The sequence below is a fragment of the Carcharodon carcharias genome, chromosome 6 (assembly GCF_017639515.1).
Source record: "Carcharodon carcharias isolate sCarCar2 chromosome 6, sCarCar2.pri, whole genome shotgun sequence".
In the NCBI taxonomy this organism is placed as follows: domain Eukaryota; kingdom Metazoa; phylum Chordata; class Chondrichthyes; order Lamniformes; family Lamnidae; genus Carcharodon; species Carcharodon carcharias.
Genome location: NC_054472.1, coordinates 112,229,075 through 112,240,293, shown reverse-complemented (window position 1 = coordinate 112,240,293; position 11,219 = coordinate 112,229,075).

Here is an 11,219-nt window from a genome sequence, read left to right as displayed (position 1 = left end):
TGTTTTTCTTTGCTTGTCTTACAATACAGGCTTATGGTGATGACATTTGCTTGTACACCTGTGGCAAGCTTAAAATTCACCATCATGTTGGCAATTTTTAAATCAACCTTTCATTCATCTTCTTTGGAATTTGTTGTTGCTGCACCAATGAAAAGTTCAGTTTCAGTGTCTTTGTCATCATCTGTAATTGTGTGCACTATCTTTGATTTACACATCTTAGTGAAGTGATTTATTTTATCACAGTTCTTACACTGCTTTCCATAGGCCGGGCAACTACATGGTAAATTCTCTGCTTTGCATCGGCTGCATTTAAATGTTTTAATAGCAGTTTTGTTCTTTTTACCTCCAGGCTGTCTATTTGATCTTTCTTGGGGCTGTTTCTGCTTAACTGCATCTAACTGCTTGACTGTGCGCGGCTTATCATCTTCTGTCATCTGTTTAATCTGGCATTTCATTGTCTCTGCCGCTCTGTAGATATTTATTGCTTTCTCCAGCATGAGATCAACTTATCTCAAAAGCTGCGCTCTCAGATAGTCATTTGTGATCCCACAAATTGTTCTATTTCAGATGAGTGATTCTTCAAGCTCTCCAAATTCACACAATTTAGCTCGTTTTCTCAGCTCAGTTACATACTGACTAATGTTGTCACTGCCTTGCGTGCATGTAAAAAATCGGTATCTTTCATATGTGATGTTTTTCTTAGGGCTGCAGTAGGCTTTGAATTTTTCAATTATTTCTTTCAAGTCATTTCGTTTTTCATCACATTCAAACGTGAATATGTTACAGACTTCTAGGGCTTCTTCTCCTGCTACATGAAAAAAGATGGAAGTCTGTACTTGAGGGTCTTTTTAAATCACTGCCTGTCGCTGTGAGGTACAGCTCAGATTACTGCCAGAGCCTCCTCCAGTTTTCGGTGAGATTGCCCTCCAAACTGAGCTCTGTCAATGGTTTCAGAACATCCATTGTTGTGTTTAGTTTACTTCTGATGCCATGTCTTTTTTATTTTTTTAATGATGCACCAGGCTGTCGACATTGTAGCTGAACTAACTTTATTTTCCTATACATTTTCCTAACATGAACACATATCTGCAGTGTCAGCACTCTATGAAGACAGGCTCCAACATATGCTATCTGACCTTCAACCCCCAGGACAGGTGACCAAGTGTTTAGTACAGAGTACCTTATAGTAGTGTCCACAGCCATAATCAGCTATTGTCATGACAGTGGCCATACCTTCAGTTGCCAAGATTCTAAACTCTGCAATTCCCACTTATAGTGTTCAATTGTTCTTGTAGTATTTGATTATGAAAGTCTGTTTATCCATTGATACTCATGGTACTTGATTAGTTAAGCCTGAGTTTGGCTCAGAGGAAAATAAACTGTAGAAGTTGCTGGAAGCTGGAGATGTGAGCATGGAGAGGTGGGGATCAATCCACTGCAAGCAAAATACCGATAGCCTGGTGAAATGACTTTTAATAAGGCCTTTACATTTTTAAATAACCCCTAATAACTTTAGCCAACAAAAATCTATCGATCAGTCTTTAAAATTTCAATTGACCAAATTCCAGATTTCCACTACCTTTTACATGAAAAAGTGCTTCCTGATTTTACTTTTAGACCGTGGGTCTACTTTTAAAATTATGCCCTTTGATTTGGATCTCCCACCAGGGTACACAGTATATCAGCATCCAACCTATTGAATATGAATACATATGGCCAGTATTCTGTAAAATTCTAAATGCAGGTGTAATAATGACATGACTAATAAATAGATTTTAATAGCACATGGCAAGAGAAGACAAAATAAGTTACAACCATTTATTGATCAATTTAGCTTTGGATGATTGCCATTCATAAATAAATCCAGGATAGTTGCCTATTGTACTGGGTTCGCTAGGGCAAATATCCATTTACTGTTATTTCTCTAAACCAGAATCTAAGTGCTCGATTTTAACTCCTGGATGAGAATGCAACAAAGATAGAGACTGGGTCAACTGGGAGTGGTAATAAAGTGGGTCAGCCAACTTTAATTGACATGCTGCCTGCCAATGTACCGCCTCCAGGGACAATAGAAAATGGTCTCCACCACAGAGTAAAGATTTCAGGAGGGGAATCCTGGCTTGAGGAGGGGGGAGGCCCAAGATTTCCTTTTGGGATTCAGACTCTTTGCCCACAAGGAAACTAAAAATTAAAAAACGTAATGCTAGGCATTTTCTAGCTGTGGTTCCCAGTAAGTTGTGTCTGGCAGGGAAGACACAAAATTCCCTCATTCAGATTATCAGTTTAAAATAGCAGATTAAGCCGTGATGAGATCATTGGAGAGATCACGCAAGTCCAACAATTCATCGACACCAACACCCATCTAGGACCCTCCACCCCTGCCTGTCCCTCCATCCCCACCCCATCTTCCAATCCCAGCCCCAGCCGTGTATTCACTATATCCCCTGACCTTCCCTTCTCTGATGCTGAACATTCGGTGCTCAACAAAGGACTTAGTTTCATACCCTTAGGCCCTCACCTCAATGAATTTCGGGCTTGGCACGATGCTGAACTTTTCTTCCGCCGTCTTCATCTCCGGGCTCACTTCTTTGGGCAGGAGTCCTCTCCCCATTCAACGGATCCTTTTACCCACCTCTAATATTCTCCCACCACCTGGACGCCTCCCTCTGGATTCTTACCTTCTCTTGATCTTTTCATTGAGAACTGTCGGCCCGACATTAGTCGTCTCAATTTCTCTGCTCCTCTCACCCATTCTAATCTCTCTCTCTCTGAACTTACTGCACTCCATTCTCTCAGGTCCAACCCTGACATTGTCACCAAACCCACTGACAAGGGTGGTGCTGTTGTTGGCGCACAGACCTCTACCTCGCGGAGGCTGAGCGTCAACTCACAGACACTTCCTCCTACCTCTCCCTGGACCATGACCCCGCCACTGAACATCAAGCCATTGTTTCCAGGACTGTCACTGACCTCATCTCCTCTGGGGATCTTCCTCCCACAGCTTCCAACCTGATAATCGCTCAACCTTGGACAGCACTTTTCTACTTCCTACCCAAAATCCACAAACAGAACTGTCCCGGTAGACCGATCGTGTCAGCTTGCACCTGCCCCACGGAACTCATTTCTCGTTATCTTGACTCCCTTCTCTCTCCCCTTGTCCAGTCCCTTCCCACCTACATCCGTGATTCCTCTGACACCTTACATCACATCAACAATTTCCAGTTCCCTGGCCCCAACCGCTTCCTCCTCAACATGGACGTCCAATCCCTCTACACCTCCATCCCCCACCAGGATGGTCTGAGGGCCCTTAGCTTCTTCCTCGAACAGAGGCCCGAACAATCCCCATCCACCACTACTCTCCTCCGTCTGGCTGAACTTGTTCTCACGCTGAACAATTTCTCCTTCAACTCCTCTCACTTCCTCCAAATAAAAGGTATGGCTATGGGTACCCGCATGGGCCCCAGCTATGCCTGTCTCTTTATGGGGTATGTGGAACATTCCTTGTTCCAGTCCTACTCCAGCCCCCTTCCACAACGCTTTCTCCAGTACATCGATGATTACTTCACTACTGCTTCATGCTCTCGTCGGGACTTGGAAAAATGTATTAATTTTGCTTCCAATTTCCACCCCTCCATCATTTTCACGTGGTCCATCTCTGACACTTCCCTTCCCTTCTTTGACCTCTCTGTCTCAATCTCTGGTGATAGACTGTCCACCAATATCCATTACAAGCCTACCAACTCCCACAGTTACCTCGGCTACAGCTCCTCACACCCGTTTCCTGTAAGGACTCCATCCCATTCTCTCAGTTCCTTTGCCTCCGTCGCATCTGTTCCGATGATGCTACATTCAAAAACAGTTCCTCTGACATGTCCTCCTTCTTCCTTAACCGAGGTTTTCCACCCACGGTCGTTGACAGGGCCCTCAACCGTGTCCGGCCCATCTCCCACGCATCCGCCCACACGCCTTCTCCTCCCTCCCAGAAACAAGATAGGGCCCCCCTTGTCCTCACTTATCACCCCAACAGCCTCCGCATTGAAAGATCATCCTCCACCATTTCCGCCAACTCCAGCATGATGCCACCACCAAACACATCTTCCCTTCACCACCCCCCAGCCTCCCCACCGTCGGCATTCCGTAGGGATCGTTCCCTCCAGGACACCCTGATCCACTCCTCCATCACCCCCTACTCCTCAACCCCCACCTATGACACCTCAGCATGCCCACGCAAAAGATGTAACACTTGCCCCTTCACTTCCTCTCTCCTCACCGTCCAATGGCCCAAACACTCCTTTCAAGTGAAGCAGCATTTCACTTGCATTTCCCCCAACTTCGTCTACTGTATTCGTTGCTCCCAATGCGGTCTCCTCTACATTGGAGAGACCAAATATAAACTGGGTGACTGCTTTGCAGAGAACACCTGCAGTCTATCTGCAAGAATGACCCAAACCTTCCTGTTGCTTGCCATTTTAACACTCCTCCCTGCTCTCTTGCCCACATGTCTGTCCTTGGCTTGCTGCATTGTTCCAGTGAAGCCCAGTGCAAACTGGAGGAACAACACCTCATCTTCCGACTAGGCACTTTACAGCCTTCCGGACTGAATATTGAATTCAACAACTTTAGGTCTTGAACTCCCTCCTCCATCCACACCCCCTTTCTGTTTCTTCCCCCTTCCTTTTGTTTTTTCCAATAACTTATACAGATTTTTCTTTTCCCACCTATTTCCATTATTTTTAAATATTTTTAAATCTTTTATGCTCCCCCACCCCCACTAGAGCTATACCTTGAGTGCCTTACCATCCATTCTTAATTAGCACATTCGTTTAGATAATATCACCAGCTTCAACACCTATGTGTTCTTTTGTTCTTTTGTCTGTGACATCTTTTGATGATCTGCTCCTATCACTGCTTGCGTGTCCCTACAACCACACCACTTCCCCCCCACCACCCCACACACCTTAAACCAGCTTATATTTCACCCCTTTCCTTGGATTCACCTAGTTCTCTTGAAGGGTCATGAGGACTCGAAACGTCAACTCTTTTCTTCTTCGCCGATGCTGCCAGACCTGCTGAGTTTTTCCAGGTATTTCTGTTTTTGTTTTGGATTTCCAGCATCCGCAGTTTTTTGTTTTTTTCTCTGAGATCATTGGAACTGCTTTTGTTATATTTAAAGGATATCGCATAAACTTGAGTGGTGTCTATACTGCCTGCAATATAAATTTGGAATGGGCCAGATTGGAGCAAGAGAGAGTAGCTAAGTCTCCTACTCCATCTTAAAAGACTTCCCCCTCCCAACTGCCTCCACTACCTGGCTTCCACTAGAGTTTAGAAGAATGAGAAGTGGTTCTATTGAAACATTTAAGATCCTGAGGGACTTGATAGGGTAGATGCTGGGAAGATGTTTTCTCTCGTGGGGGAGACTAGAAATAAGGGACAAAATTGAAGAATAAAGAGGTTCCCTTTTAAGATGAAGATGAGAATTTTTTCTTTCAAAGGATTTTTACTAAGTGGAATTCCATTCCCCAGGAAGCAGTGGAGGATGCTTCATTGAATTTATTCAAGGTTGAGTTAGATATATTTTTGATAGGTAAGGGTGTCAAGGGTTAGGGGGGCAGACAGGAAAGTGGAGCTGAGACCACAACCAGATTAGCCGTGATCTTATTAAATGGAAGAGCAGGCTTGAAGGGCTGAATGGCCTACTCCTGCTTATGTTCCTATATTCCACCAGGCAGATGACAGTTAAAATCAACAGCTAAGCACCACAAGTAATTTAGTCGACAACAAAAATTTGTAAGGAGCTATTTTTTGAGGTTTGATAATGTTAATATACATTGAAATACAGATTGAAAATAAAAGCAACGTCAATGCTAGCGTTGGCATTATCATTTTCAAGTTGTGTTTTCCAACAATATTCAACCTAGCAATAACAACTTCCTGCCAGTGACTGAAAAAAACAAATTGCCAATTATATAGATCAAACAGCACAGAAAAAGGCCATTTGGCCCAACTACTCAGAGTTAGTAAAAACAAAAAAACTGCGGATGCTGGAAATCCAAAGCAAAAACAAAAACAGAATTACCTGGAAAAACTCAGCAGGTCTGGCAGCATCGGAGGAGAAGAAAAGAGTTGACGTTTCGAGTCCTCATGACCCTTCCTCAAGATCTGTCGAAGGGTCATGAGGACTCGAAATATCAACTCTTTTCTTCTCCGCCGACGCTGCCAGACCTGCTGAGTTTTTCCAGGTAATTCTGTTTTTGTTTTTGACTCAGAGTTAGTGTTTATATTCCAGATAACAGCTTATATTTATATGTTGCCTTTAATGTAATAAAATGTTCCAAGGTGCTTCACAGGAGCACTTTAAACCAAATATGTCACCAAGCCACATAAGAAGGTATTAGGCCAGATGACCAAAAGCTTGGTTAAAAAGGTAGGTTTCAAGTGTCTCAAAGGTGGAACAGGGGTTAGAGAGGTGGAAAGGTACGGTGGGGGGGGGGCGGAATTCCAGAGCTTAGGGCCTAAGCAACTGAATGTCCAACCCCCAACAGTGGCGTGACTAAAACTGAGGATGTTCAAGAGGCCGGAATTAGAGGAACGCAGATATTTCAGAGGGTCACTTGGTAGTACAGAACTTGAATATTGCTGAAAAGAGAGACATGTTGCCGAAGCTTTTCAGCTTGCATTCATCAGGACAACTGCAATAATGCCAAATTTCAAACGACTACAACAATTTATACCATAGGAGAAAAGGGGTGCTGGTTTGTTGGCGAGCCAACTCTGATTGGCTGATGAGTTGCCATAGAGAAAAGTGTCTGGTCTACCTCAAATTACCTTGGAAAGGCAAAGTATCTCAATAATTTGAACAACATGTTAAGCAAACCGTTATGTAAGCTGCTCTTATGGAGTAGCAGTGAGTGGTATTTTCCACTAATAGGGTGCTGCTATCACTCCAAAAAATATGTTCTGTCTACCACACAATTGAGCAATGGCATGTATGAACTTGAGTGCCAGTGCAACGTCAGGTACCTAGGCTATACGTCCCAATAATTGGCCGATCTAATCAAGCATGCCCTCCGGGTGTTCATAATAGGCAGAGTAGACACTGTACTCCACCAGCCCATGCTTGTAAAACAAAACATCTACTGTTAGATGTGATTCTGCAATTGGGGAGCACTTGCGGAACAATCCTGAGTGTGTTAATAGCTGCACTAGCAGCCAATTTAAAATAATCAATCAAGCTCATAATGTGGCTCATTTATGCTTGCTAGAAGCAATATATATTCATATGCAGGGACCCATTCTCTGCAAACAAAAGGAATATATTCAAACCTTGCGACATTTTGAATTACCTGAAAGCATGGGGAGGCTACAGTTCCCTGTTGCTTTCTCTATGGCAATGTCTCAGCCAATCAAAATCAACTTGACAACCAATCAGCATCCCCTGCTACCAATGACCATTTAAGTGCTTTATCCAGCTGCTGCTGGTATTAACACAGTAGCGGCTGGAGGACTTTTCACGCGCATAACATGACAAGCAAACACTAATGTGCTCCTGGAGGAAGGGTGGGTTGGGGGGAGATCCTTCGTTCAAAGCCACTCAGTGCCTGATTGAGGGCCCTGGCATTAAGAAGGAGGAGGGCCACTGGGAGACACCCCTCGCGCTTGCTGGTGACTCCCCTCCCCAGGGACCTAATCCCGCAACCTCTGTCTGAAATCCATTAACAATCTTAGGCCTTGGGTGGATGCCATACTGGCAACAGCCACAGCCTCCCCAGTGGCGTTGCCATTTAATAGAGCTCCTGGCCTCCGATTTTGGCAGTTCTCAGTGGTTAAGGCTTCCACCTGGGGGTCCTTGGTCCCAGGGGAAGGTCCATTGTTGGCCTGTCAAGAGACCACTGTTGCCTCCACAAGATTTTGCCTGTTGACTCTTTTTCTCTTCAAGGATCCTTCCTGACCTGCTGAATATTTCCAGCATTTTCTGTTTTTAAATCAGCGGCTTCCAGACTAAAATATTTAAACTGTTGCCCTGTTTCCCAGGAGTGGGGATGTTTGCCCACCCCTTGTCCTGCCTCCAGTAAAACCAAAAGTGAGGGCTCGGAGTCAGGTTTCAGTTTTTAAAAATTTAAATTTCTGCCCTGATTCCTACCCACCCATTTTTTGCTGTTAAAATTCAGCCTTAAGTCTTGGAGAGGATGGAAACTCTGATCTATTGAAATATAAGACTCAACATTTGCAAGATATGTATATTGTTGCTGTTCTGATAGTTATACCTTTAAAGCATAACCCTTGATCTCTTCAGTCAAATGCACCTTTGATTCAAGCTACAAGCAACATTTTACAAGTATATTGAATTGGCCTTTGTGCACTGATGTTGCCTTATCCTGTGAGCCAGGTATCTGTCAGAGGGCACGGAATTTTAAAGCAAAAGAGGCAACACGAGAGACGAAAAGCTTTTTTATGTAGCAAGAGGTTAGGATCTGGAATGCTTGAGAGTGTGATTGAGGCAGTTTCAATCTTGGCTTTTAAAAGAGATTTGGAACATTATCTCAAGAGCAAAAGTTTGCAGGGCTACGGGGGGAATGTCCGGGGAACGGGTCTAGGTGAATTGCTCTTGCAAGGATCTGACAAGATGGGCTGAATGATCTCGTTCTGTGCTGTAACCATTCTATGATTTTATGATTTTGTCTTGAGGGTTGATAAACTGCTGCACTGTGTCTGTGCAGTGGCCAAAGGCTTTTTCTCTGTTCTTTTCTGTTTCTGTCAAGAAGTTGGATTGCTGTTTAGGGGTGACGGGATCAGATGTATATACATTACACCACACCAGATAGGACAGGTTCCATGCGCATGCTGGTCTTTTCCTTTACTGGTTTTCATACGTTCAGGATTCCAGGGTATTCCAGGGCCTAGGTTGCTGAAGGCACATCACCAATGGTATATCAAAGGGGTGGAGGGGTGTTGTTTGGAAGGAGGGCGTGAAAGAATATAAATGGATTGAGAATTTTACATTCGAGAGGCTGTGGAGTTGGGAGCTAATGTAAGTCAGCAAGAACAAGGCTGATGGGTGATCAGAACTTGACACTGGATAACCTCAGGCAGCAATTTTAGAGAAGGTGGAGAATTGAAGGCCAGCCGACAAAGCATTGGAAAGTTAAGTCTGGAGGACATAAATACATGGGTTAGAGTTTCAGCAGCAGATGGGCTGATGCAGGGGTGAAGGTAGGCACCATTGAGGTGAAAGTAGATGGTCCTTGGAATGAAGAGGATATAGGGTTGCTTGTTCAACTCAGGGTGGAACACAATGTCAAAATAGTGAACACATGAAAGCTGACCCCATGGCTATGCATGATGTTATCAAGGGGCAGCATGTAGATGGGAAATGTATGAAAAGACATCTGGTTAGGGTACTCTGGAAGTAACAGTGGGGTGGGTGGGGAGGGGAGGCAGGAAGAGAAGGCATTACAGGAGATGTTTGGTTACAACTTAATAGTTAAGAATGGAACCAAGCGAGTGGCAGAGATGGAAACCTGGAGTTGCAGGACAGATGGCCACAGATTTGGCATACAATAACATGTTCAGGAATTTTGGAGAGGAAAGAGGTTTGAGATGAGACCTGTGTTTCAATTTTGCCATCTAGTAATTAGCAATGCTTTTTATATAGGCTTTGATTTTTGTGGGGGTGAAGTGGGTGGTGGGCTATAGTTGTTGGGTGTTGGTTAATAAAAAATTAAGAGTTAAAAACTTGAGTCTTAGAGAAGGCTGGTATTTTTCTCTCTCCCTCTCCAAAGTATTAGCAGAATCTTCTCACTTCGTCTCTGAAGGAATATTGGGACTGTTTCTGGGTCAGGAATCCAACTCTCAGATTTGTGAACCGTGTGGCTGCTCTTTCCCAGAACAAACCAATTATCAACCCACCTCAAGGTTCCCTGATCAATCAGGGAGTGGGGGTGGGATGACCTGCCTAAAGCAGCACTGAAGGATTTATATTTAAAGGGACCCTGGCAGAACTCACAATGATAGCAGTGTTTTCAGGAAATGTTCCAACGAGAGGGAGGAAATTGCTGCAGCACGAATGGAAGACATCGAAATGTTGTAAAAATAAAAACAAAAAACTGCGGATGCTGGAAATCCAAAACAAAAACAGAATTACCTGGAAAAACTCAGCAGGTCTGGCAGCATCAGCGGAGAAGAAAAGAGTTGACGTTTTGAGTCCTCATGACCGTTCTGTTGAAGGGTCATGAGGACTCGATACGTCAACTCTTTTCTTCTCCGCCGATGCTGCCGGACCTGCTGAGTTTTTCCAGGTAATTCTGTATTTGTTTTCAAAATGTTGTTCGCTGGTTCACAGATTCATCCCGGGAGATGCTGATTCATGCAATGACAGCTTGTTCTATTGTTGGCCTAGCAATAACATGGCTCCTGTTTTAAGTCTCCTGTGTCTCTGTAGAGGGGTTCCACGCTGGGATCTTTAGCCAGATCTTGTGGTTATCCATTGTCTGCCAGAAACTTGAGACTGGTGAAAGATGAACAAGTCATGGTAGCTCCCTGGATACTTGGCATACATTTGCATTATCCTCTTGCGGTGGTCATTTACCAGTTGCACATTAAAGGAGGGGAAGCCCCTTTGATTAACAAATACACCTGCTGATCTGATGTCACTTTAATTGCCACATGGGTACAGTCTATGACCCCCTTGAACCTGTAAAATTCCTGTGAAGGAAATAAAACTAGCTGTGGAGCTGTTGCTGCTGCTAGAGTTGCTTCCCCTGTTGCTGTGGCTGCTGTGCTAGAGGACGCTGGAGACTGCCTCCCCAGGGAACTAACCAGCTTCAGAATATGTAGATGCCATGTCACAGGAAAGTCTCACAAGCAATAAAATGAGATTAGCCTCAGTAGTATTCAAGGCAATTATTGACCTAAGTTGCTGTCCCCAGTGAAATCAGTGATTTTAAGCTGAAAGAACTGCCCCTGTCATGACAAGCCTTTCACTGTGGCTGATCACAGACTTAAGCCAGACCTGCTGAGTTTTTCCAGGTAATTCTGTTTTTGTTTCTGATCACAGACTTGTTGGTTTCACCCTTTATACTGCTCATATCAGGTCATTTCACTCTGATCTGCACTCGTCTTCTCCAACCCGATGAGTTATAGGTGCGGCATGTAACCCACAAACTGTTTAAAAGAGAGATTCCATGCTTAAAAAGGCTCTTAATTGCCTTTTTAAGTAC